The sequence below is a fragment of the Episyrphus balteatus genome, chromosome 4 (assembly GCF_945859705.1).
Source record: "Episyrphus balteatus chromosome 4, idEpiBalt1.1, whole genome shotgun sequence".
In the NCBI taxonomy this organism is placed as follows: domain Eukaryota; kingdom Metazoa; phylum Arthropoda; class Insecta; order Diptera; family Syrphidae; genus Episyrphus; species Episyrphus balteatus.
This window is the reverse complement of record NC_079137.1, coordinates 31,210,797-31,238,565: the sequence shown is the minus strand read 5'-3', so window position 1 is coordinate 31,238,565 and position 27,769 is coordinate 31,210,797. Positions and strand designations below refer to the sequence as shown.

Genomic DNA, 27,769 nt, shown 5'->3' with positions numbered 1-27,769 from the left:
TATGCCCACTCATCTCACACGTGACACTAGCAGGCGAATAAATTCTTTTAACTTGGCGTCATTACGTGAGGCGGTTTTTTCTTCAACAGTGGTAAAGATTTTGCGAAATACATAACAGACAAATTTGGACCACGGGGTGTTACTACTTTAAAGCTTTTTCAAAAGTAAGTTCTAATTTTCGAATTGACCGAATTATGGATATCGATCATCAATCAGTATCATTTAGATTGGAGATCAACAATAATTTTAATTTCATTAAAAAATTTGATACTATCGTTATCAAAAAAACTGGTACCTATCTTAATTAAATATCAGTTAGTTAATAATTTAAAGTTAACAATCAGTTGATAAGCTTTCTTAGATTTCTTTTTTGATTTGAACTTATTCATGTTTATTTAAGGCAGTCGAATCATTCTCTGTAGAAAATTGTATTTGAATATTATTCGCAGAAATTTATTTATTGGTAATACCTACTACTGTTCAGTGAAGAAAAAGTTGGAATAAAATTGGTCACGCTTCGTAAGAAATGTCAAAACGAGTTTATCTGACTCAGAAAGATAGTGCAAGAAATCTAATTTCTAGACAACGTCACTATAGAGTCATCAGAACAGATTGGAACACAAGATTTCTAGCTGAACACAAAAGTGTACAATCCAGAAAATCCTTATGGATAAGACTTGACAGCTTGTTCATTGTTAGTGAACAAAATCAACTCTCCTTCATTAATATAATTCCAATTTAAATAATTTTCTATTCCACTGTATTAAGGTTCTTTATGACACGCACATGCCGTTCGTGTTAAACACATAAATAAGTATCAGTGTAAGTGGGTGCTATTGACTTTTTTCACTTTTGAAAAAAAAAAGAATTTCTTTTTGATATATTTTTTTTTTAGTGAGTAGGTTTTGTTTTCTACTATGAATTATCCTATTCTTTTGTATAGAAGAGTTAAAAAAGTCTTTTGGCCTCCGTTTGACTTGTTTTATTTTTTTTTATAATGACGACGAAGCTGAATTATCTTGGTCTGATACTCTGTAGCATCATTTTCATTTAAGCTAGCAATTAAATGCGTTGATTCTTTTTGTGCACGCAATCTGAAAGAGAATGCGAAATGCGTCTCTGGGTCAATTATACAGGCTTAAAATAAAGCCGAAGGCGGAGTGTGATGCAAAATAGAGGGGGTTTACGTGCATTCTGTTTTGTATATTCTTTTTTAATATAAAAAATGAAGAAAAAACCGCTTAGGCTACAAAAGTATCTATTCATTTATATGGAAATGGATATAAGCCCATGCGTTGTTAGATACATTAAACATGCATGCACCATGTGTTTTAAAAACCAACACAGTCGGTGGTGTCACAAAGACGAGGGCGTTGGTTGTAGCGGCGAAAGGTGGTGGTGCGAAAAAAACACACACGTTCAATATTATAAAAGCTAAAAAGTCATGAAAAAAAATTTCCAGGGAGCAAGCTTCAAGTATATTTTTTTATGATATCCTTTCTGGCGACGACGATGAAGAGGACGCAATGATACAGCAGGGAATAACAAACCAAATCATACCTGGCAGAATTGTTAAGCATCATTTCGGAAAAAAAACTTTGTAAATAAAATAATAAATGGTCCAAAACAAACAGACAGCCACAGAAAAGTAAGGTAGAAGATGTACATAAAAGTTTTTATGCATTTAAGAACTTTTATCTACTAAGTTTTACGGCAAGTCTTATAAAATAATGGCAGACACAAGAAAAAAAGGGTTGAACGGAAACAAAATTGGCCAAATGCACGAAGACAGGGTGAATTTAAGTGAAGTGTTCCTTAGAAAACTATCAATGGAGATTATAACGAAGACGTGATAACGATTTGGATACGTTTTTTAATCAGTAAGTAGCTTGTTCATGTTCAATAATAGTAATTACCTAGTTTATTTCTTGATATAAAAAAATAGCATTGCTCATGATTTAAAATTTATTTGGACTTCGTCAACGATAAAGATTATCAGCCTTATTTATTAGATTTCACTAAACAGCTCTAAACGGCTGCATAGTTATACAATACATAAAGTTTTATGTAGCCTTTATGCAACGTTACATAAATTTCTATTTTTAAAACATTTTCTTAGCCATTATAATTATGCTAGGTTTGTGTCCAAATAAGTACTAAAAATGGAAAATTAGTTCGACAAACAACTCCATCTGTCGATAAAATAACTCCATTTGATTCAAAAATAAACAAAAAAAAATAAACAAAAACGTGAGCGAAAGTTCTCAATGTCATATGTAGAAGAAAATCTCTAAAAAAAACACATTTCATTTGATAACAAATTGTTCACATGTATGAAAATGTAGGCACATAAGAAAAAGATGAATACCCTACACACATGAATTTATATTTCGTAAATTATATCAGGAACAAATCTCCAAATTTCTTATTTTTTGATTTAGTTGATAATTTAATTTTAATTGAAAATGTAATCAAAAAAATAAATTCTTCAATGAAAAAACAAAAATATATACAAATATTGATATTTTTTTCTTTCTCTGAAAATTATTTGATGTTCAAATGACATTTAAGCTAAATAAATTCTTATTCAGGCTCTAAACAACCTAAAAACTCGTTTAGCTTATACAACCTTTATTCAACGTTGCATAAATATTATAAATCACAATTTTTTGTTTAAATACATTATAAAGAGTACATAATGCTATGTACTCTCTATGATGAATTTATAAATAGGGCTGTATGTATTTAATATGTTTTTATGTATAAGGGTATGTGTGTTCTCTCAAAACTTCTAAATTTTGTATTATTAGTTGACAAATAAGATGGCGATGGAAGCATCCTTCTTGTCTAGGAGTTACAAACTAGGTTTTTTTTGTGGTTTTGAACTTATTTTTTTATTTATATTCTGTTGTATTTAAAACTTTCAATGCATTACTTTTAACGTGAAGACAGCGTCATATTAGAAAAAAATTCATATCCTATAACCAGCGGAAAAGCAAGATGCTTACAACTATACCTCATTTGCCAGATGATTATAAGAAGTTTACAAACAGTATCTTGTCAACTCTAAAGACTAACTTCAATTTTCAGTCAAACTATACACCAACAGCAATATTGATCTCCAAAAATTCAATTCCCAATCCTGTGACTATTTAATACCTCCTGAAACCTAGTCACCTGACTCAATAAAGAACTAATCAAAGTCCAAACTTGTTTAACAAAACCTCCTTAGAGATAATAATGGATAATTCCTATTTCTTTATTCTTGTGTTCTTTTAATATCTTTTATATTGCCTATATATTACAACATAATCATTAATTTTACCGTCATCGAGTAAGTACACACAAGGAACAAAAAAAAAATATATATAAGAAGAAAATATCAACTAGCCATGTCCTGATTAATCGTAAAAGCCACATTTAAGCTCTTAAATTATGTCCGCTGATAAAAATATATAGATACTTTTATTCGTTTACGTATATTTATACATAATAATACACACAGAGATACATTTGTAATCTGGATTATTGTGTCCCAAAAGCAAACACACAATGAAGTACTTATCGCTATAAAAGGAGCAATCACAACCTTTCGTAAAGTAACATTATTAAAAATGGACGTGAGGAAATTTCTACTTAATCAAGCGATTTTTATTTAATCATCATCGCCATCATTTTATTCGAGTGTGTGTCTTTTTTTTTCTGTTGTTGGTTTTATGAGGGTGATTAATACATAATTTATTTATTTTTTTGATAGATATTTTTTGACAACAAGTTCATATAGTACGGATGGTAGACAGTGTGAATGATTTTCATACAAATGTTATGAGAATGACAAAATCATTTAGTTTTTTTTTTTTTTTTAGAGGAGTAAGAATTCATTATTCTGAGTTTCATATCAATATTAAGATACTATAAATGAAAAGAGCTTCTCAAAGACACTTTTATTTTAAATAAAATAATATAAATTTCAATAGAGAATGAAAACGAAAAAAAGTGTCATTTCATTATATGTTTTTTGTTAGTTTTATTTTCGTGAAAAAAGCGCCATACACATTTTCTTTGTTTTCTTTTCAGAAATTAGTATTACAATGTTACACTCAATTTTTTCACCAAATATCAAAAGCCAGTCATAGCCAATTAGCCCGATAAAACATAGATTTTTTCAAGGATCAAATTTGTAACAGGCTGATTTTCGGTACGCAGGGTAGAATTAGGGTGGATTCCAATCTGTGAAAAGTTTTTACAAGATATGTTATTACTTTAAGTACCTATGCAGATAAATTCAAGAAGGCCATCATCTTGATTCTAAGTGCCTTATTTTTCTTTGTGTAAGATGTGGTAAATATGAATTTATGGTAAAAGTTTAACATTTCATAAGCTCATGAATTTCCTTGGATTCACCTAAAACCGTTTATTTTACCAAGATTCTTAGTTTCTGTCAGATTTGAGTTGATTTATGTCGGTTATAGACACAAAATATAATACACTTAAAAAATGTTTATACTAAATTTAAAAACAAAAAAAATATGAAATTCTTTATTCAAATGCTTGTAACAAATTGTTTTATTGATTTCATCCCTAAACGTAGAATTTGTTCTTATTTTTTTTAAATAGATGATTTAAAAAAATCTCAAAATCCTTATACTCCAGTCAAAGCGTCATTTGACCTTGCGATGAGAGGCACTGTCTGTTTTTATTTCATGGATCGATAGGGGTATATTTAAAAGGCTTAAACCCAATTTCTCACCACCTGATCATTCTTTTTAGCGGAGTTATTCACAAAAATGCATTTTTTGGGATATTTTACTTCTAAGCTAATATCTTTGCTCCAGATTATCGTAGACCAAAAAATAAACATACATTCTCTTCCTTATAATATTTTCTATCGTTGTATATAATTTCATTGTATTTGAGTGAGTAAATATAAAATGGCAACCATTTAAAGTCAAATTCTTGTTGTTAAAAAACACATTTTTGTCATTATTTCGAAAAAAGCTTATATCATGATTGACATTTTTCCAACCTATTTTGTAGCCCTGTTCATGTCCTGCATTTTACAGAAAAAATCAGCTCTTTATCACCAAAGATGGCCGAGCTATTGATAAATGAACGCATGCAAAACCGGTGCGAAAACACCCAAAAATATCGTTTTTTGGGAATAACTCGACTTCAGAATGTCCTACGGCAAAAAATAAAGCAATGAATTGTTCGTTACAACATTTTCTATGAATTTAGTGCACAATCTTTTTGTTGAAACAAATAAAAAATAAGTAATATTAAGTCAAAGTCGTTTTTTTGTTTAGCAAACTCTTGCCTTATTATTTTGCAAACGGTGCGAGTATTGGCTAAGAAAATAAAATATTATTGTAGTCCTTTAAATTATCTACACTTAAAAAAAAAAATTAGCTCTCTATGACCCACACGAGCCGAGTAATTAATTTTTTAAAAAAGGTCCAAATGACCAACGAAAAAACATAAGACAAATTCTCTTATAACAAGAAACAATGAAAACAACCCCTCTCACTGAGAACTAGTATTCGAATCATAAACAAGGGAAATTTTTTTGAATTTTCGTACGGATTAATGCTTTCTTAAAATTATAATAGCTCGGCTCCCGTGGGTCGTAGAAAGCTAAATTTTTTTTTGAATTGTAGATAATTTAAAGGACTACAATAATATTTTATTTTCTTAGCCAATACTCGCACCGTTTGCAAAATAATAAGGCAAGAGTTTGCTAAACAAAAAAACGACTTTGACTTAATATAACTTATTTTTTATTTGTTTCAACAAAAATAATGTGCACCAAATCGATAGAAAATGTTGTAACGAACAATTAATAGCTTTATTTTTTGTTGTAGGACACTCTGAAGCCGAGTTATTCCCAAAAAACGATATTTTTGGGTGTTTTCGCACCGGTTTTGCATGCGTTCATTTATCAATAGCTCGGCCATCTTTGGTGATAAAGAGCTGATTTTTTCTGTAAAATGCAGGACATGAACAGGGCTACAAAATAGGTTGGAAAAATGTCAATCATGATATAAGCTTTTTTCGAAATAATGACAAAAATGTGTTTTTTAACAACAAGAATTTGACTTTAAAAGGTTGCCATTTTATATTTACTCACTCAAATACAATGAAATTATATACAACGATAGAAAATATTATAAGGAAGAGAATGTATGTTTATTTTTTGGTCTACGACAATCTGGAGCAAAGATATTAGCTTAGAAGTAAAATATCCCAAAAAATGCATTTTTGTGAATAACTCCGCTAAAAAGAATGATCAGGTGGTGAGAAATTGGGTTTAAGCCTTTTAAATATACCCCTATCGATCCATGAAATAAAAACTGACAGTGCCTCTCATCGCAAGGTGAGGCCTTTTTTTCCGACGCTTTGACTGGAGTATTAGTGTTTTTTTTTTTATTTTTTCTGTTAGACGCAATAAAAAAATATTTCAAAAAATATTTATTCATTGCGTTCTTGCAAAGTAATTTTTTCAAAGAAAAAAAAAAAAAAAAAAAAATCAAATCAATCAAACGGTTCGTTTTTCACCAAAAGATAAATCCTTGTGGAAATATAGAATTTGAAGGAGAAGGTACTTGCAAAACTCTTATTAAAAGGACCCCACATAAAAATTAAATAAAAAAAATTAATTAACCGTATATGAAAACATTACATCTATAACTTTTTGCCTTATTTGGTGATAAAAACTATGTCAAACCATAACTCTCACCAAATATTAATTCTGCTTTGGTATACAAATTTATCAAAAACAGCTACAAAAGGATACAACACAGAACACAACAGTTTCCTAACCAACAAATTTCAACCTTTTTTATAATGATTAATCCCATATCAAAACTTAAGGACAATACATATACTCAAACTTATAAATGGGTGAATGTGATAACTGAAAGTATTTATGTCAATTGCAGAAAAGATACGAACAAAAGTTAACAACTAAATATACTTCAATATAGAGTATAAAGTGTACATACGAACAATAACAAAGGAGCTATTCAAGAAAAAAGGGGCAGGGCTCAGTTAAGTTAAGTTAAAAAAAACTATAACACACAAAAGGACCACACCATAAGTTATATTGGATATGGCATCACAGGCAGCACATAGAGACTTTTTTTAGGACTTTTTGATTAATTGCTTCTTTTTCGTCTATTAAGGTCCTGTCGGCCGTCGTCCTTTGGGTAAGAATTCAATTCTTTATCTGGTCGTTATGTTTCAGCTCTTTAGTAAAAGCTATTCAAACTAGTACGAACACTCCATGACGCTTAATTGAATATTGGGTTTATTGTTAAATATTCAAATTTTGAAATAAAGTCAATCAAGTACTATTTACGTAGGTACATTAACTGAAAATCACACGTTTTCAATATTTTGTGTTAAACAATGAACCATGGATAAAAACTGCTGGAATCAAGGAAGTATTTCTATCAATGTTAATCTTCTTAAAGAATTTCGTCATTAGAAAGAGAAAAGGAGGAGAAATGCCAGTAATTTTTCTTTTGAAAATACCAACTTTTAAGAAGGATTATTATGATAGGAAATAAAATATCAAATTATTTCCAAAAAATTATTTTTAGAATTATTAATTCCATTTAAATTTTAAATCCTCTAAAATTTCTTGTTATCAAATGTCCTTTTTTTAAGGAATAACATACCATCACTTCCTTAAAACTGGGATGCAAAATATCTAACGAATACTTTTTCTGAGAAATTTGGAAAAGAAAATCCAAAGAATATGAGAGAGGAATGTTACTTTTCCTCTACCCAGATGCAAGAACAATAAAAAGAAACTTATAAGTGCTTTTTGTTTCCCAGGACGAAAAAGTTTGTCAATTTTATTGTTTTCCAAACTTGATATTCCGACAGGTAAATATAGCGGAAAGAATTATTGTAAAAATATCCGACCCCAATCAATGGATTCCAACTGTTTTGTATCTCTCGTCCTCTGCGCGATAGTCCTTATCGTTTGTTCTATGAGAACCTTTGCTTTACACAATATGAAAACCAATGGTTCACATGGGTCTTCGTCCTGTGTGTAATAACTCAATTGCACTCTCATGCAGATATGTGTACATATATATAAAACCACGATACCAAAAAAATCCATCAAAAAGAAAAAAACAAAAAAAAAAAACCAAAACCAAATAAATTCGCAACTTCAAAGAGTATCCAATATCCAATTTTGAGTATCTATCTACATGTGTAGGGTACATGGCAATGGCATTCGTTTTTCTGTGAATGTAAAAAAATATGTATTTCAGAGAGATCGGAGGAGAGTATTGTATGGTTGTAGCGGCGGTGACGCAACTTTTCGCCGAATTCCACCAAACTGAAGTCATCGACTTTACGGTCGTTCTGCTGGTCGGTGGTGGTGGTGCTGGTGGTGATGTGTATGAAACATTTTCATTGGGGAACAAATACACTACACTACACTTTTTACACATTTCGAGCTCCATCCGGACACTGATGTCATTGGGGTATATTTATTTTAGCTTTTTTTTCTGTGTTGGCTATTTGGTTGTTTTTTTTTTTGTTTTCTTTTGGAAATTCTTGAATTTTATTGGTTTTTTGCAATTGTTGTTGTTGTTTTTTACTGGTATTGCTACTACAACTTGGAGCTTGGATTTTGAGACACTTATTAGATTTATTGAAAGTTCTATCACAGTCTCGGTACTTTGTTAAAATATAGGAACTATCTATCGTTATCTGATAGATTCGATCTTTTTTTGCTAACATTGAGAATGGCGTGTTGAATAGGACACAACATTTTAGAAGTTTAGGGTTTTCTCTTTGGTCGAGATTTGTTACCAATTTGGTATCTTTATAGTCTATCGTATATTAGAGGTTTTTCTTTGCCATATGGGGTTTATTGTGTCAATATTGTGTCTCTAGGATAGTTGTACTTTTATTTGGTTTCGAACAAGAGGATTTAAAGGTCATAAAGAAAATCAATTCGTGTTGCTTTAAGGCCAGTTTTTTAGTGCTCGAAGTCATGTAATCCTGCAAATAAATAAAACTGTTCAGTTATGTCGACAAAAAATAAAGCTTTTTTTGTTAAAGTTGTTTGTTGAAGACATTTCAGTTGATTCAACAAATTTGGACCGATTATTTGGGTTTGACTTTTCATGAAAAACTGGGATCGGTAAGGCGTTGTAATTGTTATTTCTTCAGATTGAAAATTCATGTGAAAATGTATAAGAGATTCATAGTCCCCGTCAAAATGTTCAACGGAATTTGGTTGAGAGGGTACAAAGATATGCCTAGGTCACTTTGAAATTAGTTTTTAATGAAAGATTTGACCAAATTCAGTAATTGTTAATGAGAACTTTCACCTAAAAAGCCGAAAGAAGAGCGAAGTGCTCATCAAATATTTGATTATCGTACTGCAAATTCTCTATCAAGACTCAAACCCAATCCAATAGTTTGCTAAAGTTATGCTTCCACGCAATCCAAATTGGATTTAAACTGTCAAAGGAATTAATGAAAAATTTCAATGGTTTTAAATTTTTGTTTAAATTCTTTTCACGTAAAGTTTACACATTTTAAGCACAATAAACACAAAAAATGACACTTCTAGTGTATCCCTTTGTTTTTTTTTTTTTGTTCATTCAAAATTGTTTGTCCTTTTTATTCTTGACTTGAGCGCGTGTTTGAAAACAGTAATATCAAAATATTGTTCAACTAGCATGGTCGTTTGGAACATTAACCAACAAAATCCATTATTTCGAATTTCTATATTTTGTTTCTGCAATATTATTTCACAACAACAAAAAAAAAACAGGCAAAATAAAGTAATCGTATTTTTCTATGTTCATCGCATACATCTCTTTTTTTCACATAATTACTATCCACCTGACTCCAGGATTTTCCTTTTAACAAAAAAAAAAAAAAAAAATAAATAAATAAAAAAAAGCAAAGCATATTGAATAAGCTAAATATAATTGACGATTCGCATGCAACATATTATTATGACTAGGAGTTTTTTTTTGTTGTGTTACGATATCCGAACTACAAATTATATCGTTTTTTTTTATATTTCCTACAACTTTGAATAGTGTTTTCGAGTCATGTTTTTTTTTTATTTTGTTTTCTTTAATTTATTTTTTTCTTTCATAAAAAAAAGGATTTATCGATTTAAAATTAATTCTCACTAGAAATCATTTGCTATTGTTGCTGTTCGTAAGCGTAAGGAACAAATTGTTTCATTTGACTATTATGTACGATTCATGACTAGGACTTTAATGATTTTGCTGTTTTGTATTTGCTGACCTGTATTTGCATAACAAATATTTGATTTTCTTAAGGTCAGCTAGTAAAATGTGTCAATTAAGTCATAATTAATTAATTTTTTATCGAAGTTCCTTCAATAAATATCACAACACGAGCATTATTTAAACCACACTGAACCAAATCCTTACGTAAATACAACGAAAAAATTCGTTGAGCCAACGAAAATTTAATTAATTTTCAGCCGATGAAAAATTTAATTGGCTCAACGAAATGGCTTTCATACGTTAATGAAGAACTTCATCAATCAACGAAAACTGTAGTATTTTAATAAAATTTTTCATAAAAATTTTTGATCGAGAGTTAATGAATTTTTACATCACTTTACGAAATTTTTCATCGATTAACGTAAAATTTAATTAACCACGGTGATATTTTTCGTTAGTCAATGTATTTTTTGATTAATTTATGAAAGAACTTTCGTTAGCTAACGAATTTTTTCGTAAATTTAATGAACATTTTTATTAAATTACGAAAAAATATTTGTTAGCTAACGAAACTTTTCGTTGTATTAGTTGTATTTTTTTATTGGACTTGTTAAATTATTAATTTAATATAGTCCAAACCAAAAATTGGCGTTTCGACAAGGTTGAGCTCACTTAAGTCAACTGATGAGTCCGACTTATCGTGAGACACCTTGTCAATACGCAAATATTTTTTATATTCAGCTCAGCTTACATAGATTTTTAAACAAAAACCTAATGTGAACTATATAAAGCAAGATTCAATTTTTAATCATTAAAACAGAAATGCACCCAAGTCTACGTTTTTTTTTTGTAAGGCAACGATTTTTTTCGTTAACTGATGTATTTTTTCATAAGCCAATGTAATATTTCATTAGTATATGAAGAATTTTCATAAGCTTATGAAGATTTTCGTTAGCTAATGTTGAATTTCATAAGTTAATGAATTTTTTCGTTACTTAATTAAAACTTTAATAAAGTAAGGAAAAAATTCTTATTTTTATTCTTTAAAATGAGTATGAAATTTTTCGTTAATTGATGAATCTTTTCATTGAATTGGATTTTTTGGCACTAAAAAGGAAGAAAAAGTGTATGAAACGTTTTCATTAATTGATGAAGGTTTTCATATTACGAAAAATTACATATTTTCGTTGAGCCAACAAAAGTTTCGTTGGGCCAACGAAAATGTAGTGTATGAAACGATTTTCGTAATTTTACGAAATTTATTATTTTCAGTGCACTTTATCAAATTCTTATATGTTTTAAATAACAAGCGTTGACTCGATGAAAAACAATGATTATTTTTTGTATTGCGTATTGCGTGTTTCACAAACTTTAAATAAACAGGAAAGTTAACTTTGGAAAACAAATTTAAAAATGTCAAGAATGGTAGTTTTTAACTGTAGGTATAACATCCTTGCAAGGATACGTGATTTGTTTGTTCGAAGTAGTTTTGTCAAAATCGAAAAAAATAGTTTTTGTGTTTATGAGACATCAAATTCTACGAAATTTGTTATTTTGCATAATATCAAGATGAGAAATCAATGAGTTTATCATATCTTGTCATTTAATTTTCACATCCGAAGAACATAGGCCTTAATCAGCAAAAGGAAAATGAAAAAATTAAAGCACATATTATTACCTACCCTAAAACATTTAAGAGCTACAATTTGAAGTCAAGTTGAAGATTTTTACTCTCGACTTGCGTTTCTTCACTAAAAAATGACAGTTTCAACTTTTGATTCTCAACTCTTGATTTCGATTCTTAACTCTCCTGGTTTTCTCAACTTCCGAAAATAGTGGACGTTGAGAGAGGAAACTTGAGATTTTGTACCAAAACTTAATTTTTTTTAAATTGAAAATTAGTGAAAAAATGGCTGTTAAGAGATTTGCCATTAAAACTTAAAATATCCAAGTGTAATTCCACTTTAATTCTTTTCACTGATTGATATTTTCCAATAGTAGACAATTATTGTAATTTACCAATCAAATAATCAGACCATTTTCCGCTGGTTTTTTTATATCACTTCAAACGACACACACACATTTTTGGATAAACCTTCATTTGTTAAAAAGAAATTTTTTGCCAAATAAAACAGCTTACATATAATCCATACAAAATTATGATTTTAAATTATTTTCCAATTTGAACAAAAACTTAAAATATGACATACACGATTGCTTTTCAATCCTTGTATAAACTGTCACAAATATTCCAGGAATATTTTTTAAACTGAAAGTTGGTCAACTACTATTTTATAAACTCGAGAGTTGAGAAAAAATAGTGAAGAAAACAAATGTTCAACTTGTGTTTCAACTCTCGAATTGAAGTCAAATCTCAACTTCGCCAACTTTAGAGTTTGCTTCAAGTTGAGCAATAGTGAAGAAAATGGAATAGAAGAGAGATGATTTATAAAAACTAGAAAAAAAAAGTTGGAAACAATAGAGATCCCTGTGGCTTACCAAGAATTAATTTAAGGGTTTCAGAATTAAAAGTAGTTTTCTAATTTAGTGAAAAAGATTTTTTTTTAAGATTGCATGTTTTGCTCTAAATTTGATTGCGTATTTAATTTTGACTCCATAAAATGCAAAACAACACGCACTCGGGCTGTTGAGTTGGAAAACCAAACATCAAAAAGCTCCCTGTTTGAACACATTCTGCAAAAAAAATACTCGTAAACAAACACTTGTTGCAAGAGAAAGCGCAAGTTTCTGCAGAAAAAACTTACTTTTTTTGAAAGATATAATTGTTTTCTTTCTTTAAATAAAAACACTTTTTTCCCATCTTATACATCTCAAAATATATGGCTTATCTAAGTTAGTACTTAACACGAACAAAGAAGCTTTGATTTGGACTCTCAAAAAAAATTTAAATTTACATGTACAAAAAAAATATGCAGTTAGAATAATTATATTTTCTCTCCTGAATGTGAACCTAGCAAAAAAAATATCATAAGTTGTTTCTTTTCTTCAGTAAATGCTCTTTTAACCGGTAACTACAAATCTTACTCTCATTATTTGTTTTTACTTGCTCTATAGGGCAAGTATTGGTTTCGTGTCAAAAAAAAAATTCGAGGTTTTAATCAAAACTAACATTACGATGATGGAGAAGTCCAAAAAAGTGGGTTTCGTCATGACGTCCGTCGGTCTGTGCGTCTGTGCGTCTGTGCGTCGGTGCGTCCATCTGTACAAGTGGCTACAGCCTAAACGGGTAGACGGATTTTTTTGAAATTTGGTATGGATGTTTTTTTCGTAATTTCCAAGGTTGGTTTTTTTTTGTTTTTTAATATCTCGCTTAGAACGTATACCTCCCATACAAAATTTTCGAGTTATTGCAATTTTCTCGAAAACGGCTCTAACGATTTTGATTAAATTTAACACACGTAATGCTGTATATAGTTCTAACATAACTGCGTTTTTAGTTTTTCTCAAAAAATGCGGATAGTGGAAATATGGTCTTTACGATTTTTTAAATCGCGGATGTCGGCTCTTCCCGTACATCATTATGGAGTTATTGCAATTTTCTCAAAAATGGCTCTAATGATTTTGATAAAATTTAGCATACGTAATATTCGAAGTAATTGCAGTAAAACTGCCGTTTTAGTTTTTCTCAAAAAAGTCAAGTCAAATAAAAACTAAATTTTATTTTTTCCCCAACCAAATTTCTTAAAAAGTATATAGAGGCAGCTCTTATAATCTACAAGTAAGCTAACATAAAAGTGCTTTGAACTGCAAGAGCAAGTACGTGCGGCCCCAGTCGTGCATTTTATTTTTTATTGATCTTCTGAGGATCTCTGACAACAGAAATTTGAACTTTATCATAAATTAACTGTCGATTCATTCATTTAGACTTATTACCTTTAATTTGGCATACTTGCTTTACATTTTTGGAAAAATTTTTTTATTGATTTCTTTCCACTAGTCGCCGCACTGTGTAGCGGTAAGATCTCGATAAGTTTACGGAAAATGCACTGCTAACAGAAATAACACTTGTGGCAATAGATTTATAGTATGGAAGAACTGAATATTCTTTTAAATTTTTACGCGCAAAAAGTATTTTTGGCTAAGACTGAGATCAAACTTGAATTGTGAGCTTCAGCTTAAGTAATTAAGCTATACAGAAAGTACTAGGCCTTCAAGTCGAAAATTCCGTACGGAAATATAACTGTTATTCCTACACTGATTCACTGTAGTTGGCATGCCTCGATTTAAAGCCTTAAAATTATTATAATCTCTAAATTTATTACAGTTGATAGCTTTAAAACAATTAAATCTTGCTTCCTCCTTATTCTTGATACGGCAACCCTTTTTGTTTTGGTTTGCATTTGTGAAAGCTTTACATATTTTTAAAAATTGTGTTTTCTAACTGGCATGCAATTCAACAATGAATAGAGAAAGTACATTCTATTAAATGAACAATTGCATGCATATTTATTTTATTTCTTTTTGTTAGTGTGTGTTTGTGTGGATTTCCTTTTGGTCCCATTGTTATTACATTCATCCTAGCTAAACAGTTTCATATAACCAGAGGGAACAAATACACCAACAGCAACAACAACAACAATAAAAAAAATTTCATTTGGTCCTGGAGAATGAAAAAAAAATCTATTGCAGGACTAGACCAGAGTAGGTACCTATACAAAACTCTCCAGGTGGCTTATTGTGTTGTAATAGTCCTCAATTTCAAGTGCAGTGTATATACACTGTGGACTCGTGGACATGCTAGAATTTATTCGTTCTTTGTCCAAAGATTGCAAGCAACTTCTCTCTCTCTCTTACTCTCTGATGTTGTGTAAAAGTATAAAGTTTTAAAGGACTCCTAGAGTATATGTACAACTCTGTTGAAGGGTTATAGATTAAATGGGTTACAAGTTTTTAAGTCTTACAGCATGTGAAACTGGATGTGGACTTTACGCTTGACAATAGTTCTTTTTTTTCTATGTTTCGTTTTGTTCTCTTTTTCTTTCTCTATTTATTTTGAACGTAGAAAATATAGTTGTCTGTTGTGAACTATGAAATCTACTTTTGGTTTATTTGAAAAGCTTCATCGTTGTTTTTTTTTCTATTTTTTTAAACTCCTGAGAGATTTGTGGTTTTATTTTCTTATCTTCTAGCCAATTTTTGCTTATACATATTGGTTTTTTCAATGTTTTTTGTTGTAGGGATATTTTTTAGTATTTACTGTGCTGTGGGGAGAGTTCAAATAGATTTTGTACTTTTTTAAGGGCTTGGAATATCTTTTGGAGATAAATTAAGTTTACGCTTAAATAGTTTTGTAGTATTTTCAGTAATTGGGTTCTATAGAATTTTGAGGATTTTCAAATTGCATTTCTGATGGTATTGGATTTTGTTTCCTTTTTTTTTTCTATTAGCTTACTTTAAAGATATTGGTACGAATGAAATATGCTATACCATTTAACGGATTCAACTTGTAAGTAACGAACAATTGCCATCAAAAGAATCAATAAAGTTTGACGAATTTTTGTATTTAGTGTAGGTATGGAAATATTGTAGTTATCAGTTTTTTTGAAATACTTTGAAAAACGTTTACCTATTTTCTACTTATTATTTTTGAAATGTTTTTTAATATGGAAACGTTAGAGTTAAATGTTTTACAACATTATAAAATAATTCCATAACATAATAAAATTAAATAAAATAAAATAAAATAAAATAAAATAAAATAAAAACTCAGAATGGATGTTTATATGCAGATTTTCGGTCAGACGAATACTGAAGGACAAGGTCTTGAGTTGCGACGTTTTCGATTCAGGCCAAGTTCTACCATATTTCCCGTTACTTAGTGGAACTAAATTCCCCTGTCTTTCCATTTATAAAGGTGATAATTTAACTTCCAACCAAATCGACAGCATTGCAATTAAATCCAGCATACTAAGTGTTTGAAGTAAAGGAGATTCACAGAAATTAGGTGCATGAGTTAGAGAGAGAGGTGCATGAGCCAGGAGATGAATAATAACAGAATTCACTACTTGCCCTGGAGCCTGTAGATTGCGATGGTAGTGAATATACAGAAGCAATAATACAATTTTGGAGATACCAACTATTGGATTGTGAATGTGTCAAAATATCCACAAACGTGTATGGTGACTTTTCAGATAAAGCTGCAGAATTGTCGCTAGTTCAATAATGTTGGAAGAGTTTCAACCGAAACATGCAAAACACTAGTCCGTCAGAGACTACACGAAACAGACGAGAATGTGAAATTGAAGATCGCCAGTTTGAGTTCGAACTGACTGGAAGAGATTATTGAATGACATTAAAAGTAGGTAAGCAAGTAAGTTCAACGCAATGTAACATAAAACTTATCTGCACTTTCCTGAAGAACTTACTCGAATCAGAAAACTGACAAAAATTATAAACTACCGTTTTCGACTTATTCCATAAACATAAAAATATTAATGTATCGTTGTTTGGATATATTAATCTACTACTTAAATCTAATTTTTTAAATATTGCGACCCAACTTTGAGATTTTATCCACTTACAGAAGTTTGATACGTTTCTACAAAATTTGTTATTGTTATTTTTGTTGAAAAATCGAAACAATCCTAATCCTTAAACTGCTCGAGTAAAACCAAAATAAATCTCCTTTCCCAAAAGATTTTAACTTAGCTTGCATTTCTTTAAATTCCATAAGTCTTTCAATTTGTCTTTAAATTTACTGAACCTCCTCCAAGATTTTCCATTGATTAATTTTTGGACTTTTTTTTTCAAGATCAGTAGTTATTGGTTGGATTTTCGAAAACTTAAAAAAAAAAAAAAAGAAGAACTGTGGTTCTTCTTCAATTTTCTGGCTCAACAAATCGCATTTAAAGATTTGCGTCGTGAGCGTTAAAATCCCCACAATAAATATCAATGCACCAAACCCATAAAGAAAAGTTATTTTAGTCCTTTAGAATCTCTATACTTTTCTTATCCTTTCTTCTCTATTTTTTTTTCACTTCTATATATAAACTCACTCAATGCAATATTTTTTTTCCTTTTATATCCTTCTCAATGTGCAATACCAACCACCACCTCATTTTCGTCCTTTCCATTCCAATCTTGTCATTTCCATTAAAAAAAAAAGAAAAAACCAACAACAAGAAATTTTATATACATATATGTATGTACTTCGTACATTCTTCTCTAACGATCGAAGGAAAACAAATTTAAAATTAATGCAAACTGTAAACAATATTTATTTGCTGTTGTGTTATATATATTTTTTTTTCTTTTGCTCAATGAAAATGAGAAGCAGGAGAAAAAAAAAAAACTATAAAACTAAAGCACACGATGACGAGGACGACAACGTTGCAAAGAAGCCAACAGTGGCAGCAGAAAGAGATAACAAGGAAATAGGCACATTATCCTTGCAAAACCAACACATAGTTAGCTACTAGTTCTCTGGCTGGTGTTGGTTGGTGTAGTAGTGGTAAAGCATAGAAAATAAGAAAAAAAAAATTAAAAAAAATACAATTTTTCTCATACTAAAAAAAAAAATTGCAGCACAAAATGCGACGGAGAAGTACCAACTTTGTAATTAGAATCAACGCAAACAGGACATGAAAACAGCCAGCAAAAGGAGGCAGAGGAGAAAATACACGTTATAACAGTGTGTATAGAGAATAGAGTGCAAGCAGCAAGTAGCAAAGTAGGCACACGAAGTAGTACTTGTATTATACCCACCACTGGACTTGTTCTATTATTATAGCGCGCCGTACGGTGTGCGGTATGTATGTACGGGGAGCTCAGGCTAGTATATGCATGTCTTGGCTCTTGATTCAAAAATCTACAAGGACGATGCAATAGAACAAGACAATGAGTAGAAGCAATAAAAAAAAAATAACAAAAAAAGGACGAAGAACATAAAAAATATAATAAAAAAAAAATGGAAGATGGAAATATGGGGGAATGATGGCTAGGCCATCAGGCTAGAAGAAGGATACACTACTATAGGATCACTCGTTGCACGTCCTTCTTCATCGTCTCCAAACAACGAAACAGTAAGTGGATACACATAGAACAGAGGAGACGAGTACGTATAGAACACTTGGCTCATGGACACCTGCAACGTTAGCAAGCCAGCATAGTAAGGACGACACGACCATATCATAGCGAATGGCGAACAGAGAAGTAGAGTAGAACAACAGCAGCTAGGCAAGAGTTAAGAATCAAAAAAATATTTACACTGGTGTGCGATGAGTTTGAAACAAAAAAAAAAAAATGTATCATTGATTGGAGTTATCCTTCGAGATTTGTCGTGTAGTAGAATAAAAAAGCTTTCCTTTGAGAAAGATAATGTAAGAAAGGAATTATACTAAGAACAGATTTATTTTAAAATTCGATTTATAAGGAAATCATAATCATGGATAAGGAAGAACTCTTTGTTTTCAATATTTCTTAAGGAAGTTTTTTTTTGTCTTTAACACGTTTTATTATATTATAGTTTTACCTTATTTTTTTTTTTAATATTTTCAGTTCGATAAAAAAAAGATGGAACCCAACATCAAAAACGTTGATACCTGCGCCAAATTTCACCTGTTAACTTTAAATATCGATTTCTTAGGCTGTTTTTTTGGATCAAGATTTTCTGATAAGACCGGATTGAAATTCCTTTTAGAGTGGGCGGGCGGCTACTGCTGAAACGCTGGCTGTACTCATTAAGCTAAAGACACTTTCAAATTAGCAGTGAAAGACGACTATATTATGTAGTTACGAAATCCACAGGTCTTCCCGTCTGCATCCTTAAACTATTGGCGAGGTAAAGTGCACTGTGCATCTCATAGAGCTATTTTTTTTTTGGCTCGATGAGCACAGTGTTTCTGCAGGGGCCGCACAGTGTGTAAATTTGCCAATTTGAGTGGTTCCAGGTACACTTATTTTTTTTCTATGTAAACTAGTTTCATTACCTATGTTAAATATGTAGAATTGTATGTATGTATTTCTTGAGTGTTTTTATAAATTTTAGAAGATATAGATCTTATTATATGTCCGATATGTGGTATACAAATGCATAGATTATGTACCATAATAATAGGAAGAGCCGACATCGATCAATCGATTTTGGAAAGTTGTTTCTCAAACTATCTATATCTCGAAAACGAAGCGAGGTATCGAAAAATTTTGTTTAATCTTTGCGTCTTATTTTGTCAACCAGAATCTAAAAAATAGGGTTTTTGCCCGACTTCTAATAGCTGGTGAAAAACATTGCCTGCAATTAAATTTCCGTGTATGCGTGCAGATTGCACACTTTGCGCGTCCATCCTTTGTTCTGTTATAATATTATTTAACCATCAAGAATGTCTCTATTGTCTTAACTGAAGTGATATTCTTAAAAGTAAGGTATAACTCTAATACTTTGAAGCTTTAACAGAAAAAGCTAGTTTACCGCCAAACATAAATGGATCGATTTTCGTCAAAAGCAATTTTCTTCAAAAAGTGTATTTAAATGCATGTGCAATAGGTGCAGTCTCGTAACGTTTTGCTACAAACCACTAGAACTCGGTGATATGAATTTCATATATATTTGGAATGCCCACATCTGCCAAGGAATGTATTTGGTCGTAACTTTCCTCAGGGCTGCAAATTAAACTATTTCAAAAGGAAAAACTCAATTTGCTTTTATCTTTTTTCTAATTTTGTTCTTCTTTGAGAACTTTTTCAGGAACAAAATTGCTGGAGAAATTTTTAATGCCATTTTAGCATTATGAAAGATTTTCTATAAAATTCTCACTTTCATAATATTGCGTTCTACTTTTCTTCTTGCAAGTTTCAGTACGAGAAGTTAAGACAAATAACAAACATAATTTAGTACCTTAGTAAATATTTTTAAAGAATTTCGAAGGGCCAAATTGTCAACATTATTAATGGTTCGAAAATTTATCCTGATGAGCGATTTGATCTTAGACGTTATAGTGTCTTTTTGCACTTAAAGTATTCTTTATCTTTAAAAAAAACCTGAAAACACTTTTGAGCATTATAAGTTCAGAATAAGTTAGAAAAACCAATATGCAAAAAATCGAATCTAAGAGGACCATTTTTTCGAAGTTTTTCCAGTTTCTCCCAATAAGTCTCAGATTTTCAAAAAAAATCGATTTTTCAAAATAGTACAACTCTTCAGTTATATTTTCCCAAAATTTCAATTTTGCTGAAACTCTTTATCTCTAAACACAATTTGTGCTAATGGGGTGATCGCACTTTTTTTAAGTATCATTTTGTAGTCTCTGTAGACTTCAAAATTTGACAACGTAATGAATACAGAAACATTTAAACAAAAAGTGACAACTTTGCCAAAAATTCAATATTAATTTTGTTGTGTTCTCTTGAACAAAATAACACATTACAATAATATAAATAACAATAAAAAAGTACATTTTTAAATCGGTAAGTGACTTAATTTTGATTATATTCGAAAATGGCTTTTTAGTTGTTTAAGTTTTTTTTGGTTTTATGAATCCTAAGAACGTTTTGATAGATTTTTGTTTTTTCAACTTTACTGTATTCACATCCATCGTCACTATTGTTTTACTCTTGCTGCACCAGAACGATAGTTTCAAGTAGAATCCTTCCTATAGCCGGCTACATAGATTGCTTGCATTTATTTTTATCCTGCAGGATTTTGTATTGTGGCTAGCGACCTTTCTAAATTCTAAATTCTACTGCATTCAATTTTATTCTTACTCCTTTTGTATTAGTTTTTTTTTCTGCTGTTGTTGTTGTTTTATATTATATTTGGTTAGAAACTTTGCATTTTAATAGGAAAGAGTTGACAGGCGATACCTCGCCCAAAAGTGATTAGAGTCCTTTATCTTTTGCGCGGGTTGACTTATAAACGACCATTGAAGTATTTAACTATAGGTACTACGAGCAGAGTTGGGGAATTATTTTTGCTGTATGTAAATTTATTCCACAAAAAGAGTGTGAGACTATTTTTTAAACCAAGTCCTACTCACAGTTAAAAGGATGAAGGTTTTTAACAAATCAACATCGTAACAGTTTTTTTTTTTCTTTTAAAAGTTTTTTTTTTCGAAGTTAAATTGAAACGCATGCTAAGAGGATGAATATAATATATGCATCCACTAGAAAATGAAAATAAAATAAACAATATTATTATTTAACCTACCATTTTTTCTGCCTTCATGTTTTTTTCGTGCTTTTGTTGTTGTTCTGTGTGAAACTTGTTAACTTTGTTAAGTGTGTAGGGCTATGCATTACATAAATTAATTCGAATTCCACCATTTTTTTTTTATTTCACTTCCTTCCGTCCCTTGGGGCTTTTGTGATGTGTTTTTGAGAGCTCTGGAAGTATACAAAAAAACACAAAAAAAAAAAAATGAAATTGTTGATGAATGATTTAATTTGCGTTTTATAGAGTAAATAGTAATACGTATTCGGTCATGGGATTTTTGTTTTTTTTTTTTGTTGTGTTTTTTATTTTGTTTTAAGTAATTTAATGAAAATTTAATTTTTTGTTGAGTACATATCTATTTTAAGTGCCGTAAAAAAAAAATCACACAAACTTTAAGTGTGCTCACATTAAAATTAATTTAAGGCATTTTTTTTGCTGCTGCTGTTGTTATTTTTAAATAGCATAAGTAAATATCTAGATAGTGTCTGGATGGCGCAATGGTTTATGATCAGATAGGGAAGGGTTTACGATTTATCCAAGCGAGATATAGTAAAAGGGCAGTGATTACAATTTTGTTTTAACGAATACAAATTGTGTGGAAATGAGATATTTAATTATCAGTTAATGGCGCACGATGTAACTGGTAATTTATATGGCACAATATTGTAAATCACAATTTTCCTGTCATGGCTCTTTATAAAGAAGAAGAGAAAGTGAAGTTGTTTTCATTGGTTAATGTCCATGAGAAGATTGTCTACATTTATTATTCAAGATTTCTATTTTTGATTACTTGTAAGATTGATGGGATCTACTCCTCTACATAGTAAGGGGTTGTTAATTGGAGTACCTACTTTAAATGAGTTTAAAAGATTGATTGTCTACTGTTGCTTCTTTAGACTGTATGTTTTGTTTATTTATTGATGTAGGAAATGGTGTATATTAGATATTTTGAATGAAACATAAGGTTCTCTTCTCATCAATGACAAAAAGTTTGAGAAAAATAATGAAAAAATCAATTCTTTGAAATATTTAATATTTTTTCTTTAAAGAACCCTTTAAGTTATCTCATGAATATTAAGAATTTTTGCAAATCAATAAAATCGTGGCCTTAATTTTTGAAGTTCGGCTTCGTTTTATGTTCAGTTAATTTAAGCATTTTTGAAGTCTATTACTAAAAAGCCAAAACATATTTGCCGAAATACAATAATATATTCAAATAGCCGATCAAGTTACTTGTCGCCTTTTAGTTTTTTTTTTATTGAATATGAACAGTTTTACCCTATATCCTTGCCCTGCAGAATGAACTGGCAACGAAATAGACATAAAACTTACAAGTTTGAAAAGCTTAAATCTGATCAAAGTTTTCTGCGTTAGATCAATGGATTCCCCATAAAACACGAATTGTCAAACGGAAATCATTCTTTCGTAAAATTTCATCCCTATAAAACACGAGATAATTCTCGTGTAGTTTTAATTGGTATTGTTTTTTTTAGAGGTATAGTAAGACTGACTAGTTGAAATGATAGTAACGAAGTAGTCATGCAATATGTTCAGAAAAAGTTCTTGAGTCAGTTTAAAACAATTTTTCCAATTAAAGAAGCTTCTGAAACTTTAATAGCTACAAGTAGATTTGTATTGATTGGCAACCAAGTTTAAACTCGATTGCATATATTTTTAACTGCATATCCTACCTATTGCCAATTATTCGAAATTAAAGTAGATCAAGTTACAGTTTCCCAATTATTACATACGTTTCTGACCAATTAACTTTTGACCAATTGTTAAAATGTTGCAGGTTATAATTAATGATTTTAGATTTGCAATGTGGATAGAAATCACATCTATGGCAATAACAAAAAAAAAATCCATATTTTATAGAGAAATTGTAAAGTTCACTTCTCGTTAACAATTTAACAAACACATACAACGAAAATAGAAAGTGTTATACATTTTCATAAAACTTATTTACCTCAAGTATACGTCATATAGCTCGGTATATAACCTTTTTCTTGATTAGCTAAACCTTTATTTCTGTTCTACTAATTTTCTAGCAACGAGCACGAAACCAAACACTACTTCTAAAGAAGTGGTTGATGAGGGTAACCGCAACCGCAGTATAAAAAGTTGCCCTTTTCTAAAACTCGTTCAAAAACATAAGAGAAAGAATTTCAAAGCAAAATACTTTGAAAACCTAAGGTTACAACCATGTCTAGTACAACAATGTTATAATTTTTTTTGTTTGCATTTAATACCGCCACTTGTTTAATGAATTAATAAATCTTTTTTAACAATATTCCGATGATATTTTGATAAAATTATTACTGAAACCAAAATGTATGAATTTAATATGATAGTTCATTTACATGCAAATAAAACTCACATTTCACCATATCATTGTCATTAAATCTCCTTTTGGCAACTTGAACATAACTAACCAACCCTCAAATGTAACCTACACACACAGCATCTCTCCCCAAAACAACGTTATCATATCCCAGTAACAAAAGTAATTTCCAAGTCAATAGTTGGCAGCGCCACTTTGTTTCGCCTTTTGGCAAAATTTGAAATATAGATTTAATTTTCTGAATTAAATAAGTTCGCCTGCAAGCAAAACCACCCAAAACCACTTACGGTACACCACCACAGATGGAGCATAAAATAACACAACACAAACTTACACAAAACCCCCAAAAAATATGTAAGTAGGTATATCGTACTGGTTGGTATACGAAAACATGAGTCTAGCCCTTTTGACGCCAAAAGCGTGTGTGGTTTCTGGCTTCCTTATCCGTGGTGTATACATTATAGCCAAATCCAATCCAAGAAGATGAAAATATACAAATAAAATATATTTTTAGAGGTATATCACCAACATTCTAACCAACACCACATAAAAGATACATTTCCACAGTAACACCACTTAGTAAAAAACATTCCAACATTAACATAGTCATTAACATATTTAACATGTAATAATAATACAAAATGTTTAAGATGGTTGAGATGATGCTTTTTGATGAAAATAACACTCAATTACTTAAGACAATTTTTTTTGTTGTTGTCGCTTTTTTTGAATAAATTATATCACTCTCTCTAAGAAGTGGCTGTATCTTTTTCTGGATGATTGGGGGTTATTATGTTGTTTTGTCGCATATTTTATGTCAAAAATTACAAAGTTTTAATTTGCTACTAGGTTAACCTTTATGTCAATCTGTCAGAAATGTCCCTTAGAGAAATGTTGTGGTTTATTTTGAAAATTAAACTCGGAAATTTAAAAGGTTTTTTTTAGTGGTTTGACCTTACCGAGGGGATAGGATTTTTTTTTTTAAATTTAAGGTATTACATTGACTTTCATAAAATAAAAGGTAAATATTTAAAAGTTTGGGAAAATCAAAAATTAAAGGACACATATTTTCCAAAAATATTTAAAAAAAAGTAAGTTGAGTTCAAATCTGTTGCTCGTTCTATGTTATTAATGGTAGTTTTCAAAATATTTGAATTTAAACATATTTAAAGTATAAGTGTTGCCAATGTTTCTGAATATTATTTTTTTACCGATCACAAGTTCGTCAAAGCAAAAGGAAATATGTATATAAATCTTTCCATGCGATGATTTTTTTCTCGATAAGACTAAATTTTAACTTTTATTTTGTAATTTATAAGGGTTCTTACAAAAAGTGAGTAAACAAAATCACGTAGAAATAAATTGAATAAAGTTAAAGCAGCATAAATGTTTCCATTATCGACCTATTTCCTATCACTTGATTTTTTGAGTTGTTGGAGAATATTATTAGAGTAATTGACCGTCAAAAACCTGGTCGCTTGCAAATTTTCAGGACTCCGTAAGCTGTCAATGAAATGCAGGCTTGAATCAGATGAAAACCACTGAAAAATAAAATATCTTATTGCTAATATTGTAAAAGACAACATCCCTCAAATGTAAATAGAATGGTGAAAGTTACCTATCACGAAGTTACTGACCTGAATTTATGTGAGAAAGAAGTCAAAACTTCGGTAAAAGTTTATCAAACGATGATTTTAGAATATTTGTAAGATCTTTCTGCCAGTCAATACCAACAAGATTCAACTTCAGTTCACAAGGTAAAAAATGAAACGAGAGTGGTATCATAAGATGACTAACAACCAAATTTCTAGTCGTTTGATTCCAAGTTATGGTGTCTGTTATAGTGGGAAAAGCCTGCTCTACTCGAGAGCTATTGAACATTTTTGCAACAAACTATATCCGTTTTGCAATCGATGATTAACCAGGACATATCGGACGGGTATTTTGAATTAGTTTTTGTATGAAGATCCACTAACAAACCGTGAACCCTTTATCGCGACAAAGGAGTAAATGTAAAGATAAAACAAGCAGACAAAATCGGTTCAACCAAAGTAGAAAAAAAGAACGTAAATGCTCCAGCCAAGATGGTCCTCCGATTCCAGCCCCCAATTTTAAGAGAGCAAGGAAAACCGAAACTTTATGAGTTATGACTAACTGATAGCGGATACCCGAACAAACGATTAAGGAGACTGAAAGATTCACACCAGAAACATTGAACCATAGACAGCCGCCATGTCGCTAAAAAAAATCAAGGTGAAATTTTGTTGGAAGAGTTTTGTTGACAGTTGACGAATCAGAAAAACGAAACTAGCCTCTAACGTTTCCCATATTTTAACGATTTAACGATATTTTTATTGAACAGTTATTATATACAATTTTTATAAAGCTAGTTATCTAAAAATGTAGGTACATTGATTATATTAGTAATATGTTGGCAAAAAAGGGGCCCAACGTTTTTACATTGTTTTTTTTTTTAAGCTAAATTTACAGTTAATTGTCATTGTGTTTGTTTTAAATAATAATTCTGGTGGCAGCTTCTTAACTCAGGTTGTTCAGGTCCGGTTGTCATTGTACAGGCTGGATTAGGGAGAGGTGAGGCTTTCAGTTTCAGCCACGATAGTGAGCTGACCCAGGATCAGCGTAGAAGGGGATGTTCTCTTCGTCGTTGGTTGATATCAAATCCTCATCCAAAAGTTCTTTAGCTTCTAAGTACCGCTGGTTAGGATGTCTTGGCTGGTTCATAATTCTTCCTATTATTGGGTTTTGTAGGCATCTTCTGCTTGATTGGATAAGATATTTGTCGAGTTTTATAATTTTGGCTTTTTCATACAGTCTCTTGTTGCTGACGTGTTTCCTGCGTATCCTGTCGTAGTGCATGCCTGTACAGATCCTTAAGATCTTCCTCTCCAGTATTGCTAACTTGTTTAGATGGGATTTTGTCACCGTGAACCAGATAGGAAAACAGTGGGTGATGATAGGCCTGATGAGCTGCTTGTACAGGAGAAGCTTTGTCTTTTGGCTGAGTCCGTTTCCAATATTGAGATTTCAAAATTACGTACTTTTTACGATGAAATTTCTCCTGGTAGAAAAATTTATCAGTCTCAGCTGCTGCCGTGTCGTCAAAAATGGTAGCTGGTCACTGAAGTCTAATTCATTATCGTCGAAATGGGGCACAACTATTAGAATGTGTCCTAAAGTTTTTCTCTATTGTAATAAAACTATGTTACACTCTACTCTACATATTAGAAAATCTTCATTTTTTGTTAATTTATGCTAACTTTTATTGATTTAGAATGTAAACAAACTTTTCATCTAAAATATATATATAAATTTCCAACTAAATCCCTTCTAAGTCACCGAACTTATTTCCTTTTAAGAACTTTCTAAGAAATTCCCATAAAAATTTACAAAACTTTTTAAAACCACAACAACAACAACATCCGCATCTACAAAAATTTCCATTCAAAGAATTTCCATTGACAAAACATAAGTCTCTGGTAAACCTAAGCCCTCTTAAAAACCTCTACCTTTAAATGATAATAATGCAACTTGCACATAAAAATGTATATTCAATTGGAAGAAAACTTCATTTGCAGAGAACGGAAATGGTGCTGAAACTTTTATTTTCGAATTAATTTCAACTAAAGATTAATTCTGGAACTAAAGAAAATCCATTAAGAAAGCTATATATGAACGATCTCAACCAACCCGCAAGCCTTGTCCCCAAGCTCGTCAATATTTACAACAAAAAAAAAATTAAAATTTACCATAATAGAAAGAAAGAGAGACAGAAAAGGATAGACCAAGAAGGGAAGAAGAGAACAAAGTTGTTATATAGAAGATGGCGGCTGATATTAAAAGGACAATTCCTTGAACTAAATAAAATATATAAACCCAACATATGAGAACAATGTAGTTCAACATTGTGTTTTATATTATGTCGTCGTCGTCGTTCTCGTTGTTGTCGTCGACGTCTTCATCGTCATCGTCGTCCTCATTGTCGTTGTCCTTACATCACTC

The 27,769-nt window shown here is 30.6% G+C and overlaps 1 long non-coding RNA gene across 1 annotated transcript in view; it reads right to left on the bottom strand.

Annotated features, from left to right (window-relative positions):
* The window catches only part of LOC129920272 (uncharacterized), a 52,239-nt gene that overhangs the window by 7,104 nt on the left and 17,366 nt on the right, over positions 1 to 27,769 (bottom strand). Inside the window, exon 2 of the long non-coding RNA XR_008773217.1 lies at positions 21,400 to 21,575. This is a non-coding gene — a long non-coding RNA (uncharacterized LOC129920272). The remainder of the gene's footprint in view (positions 1 to 21,399; positions 21,576 to 27,769) is intronic.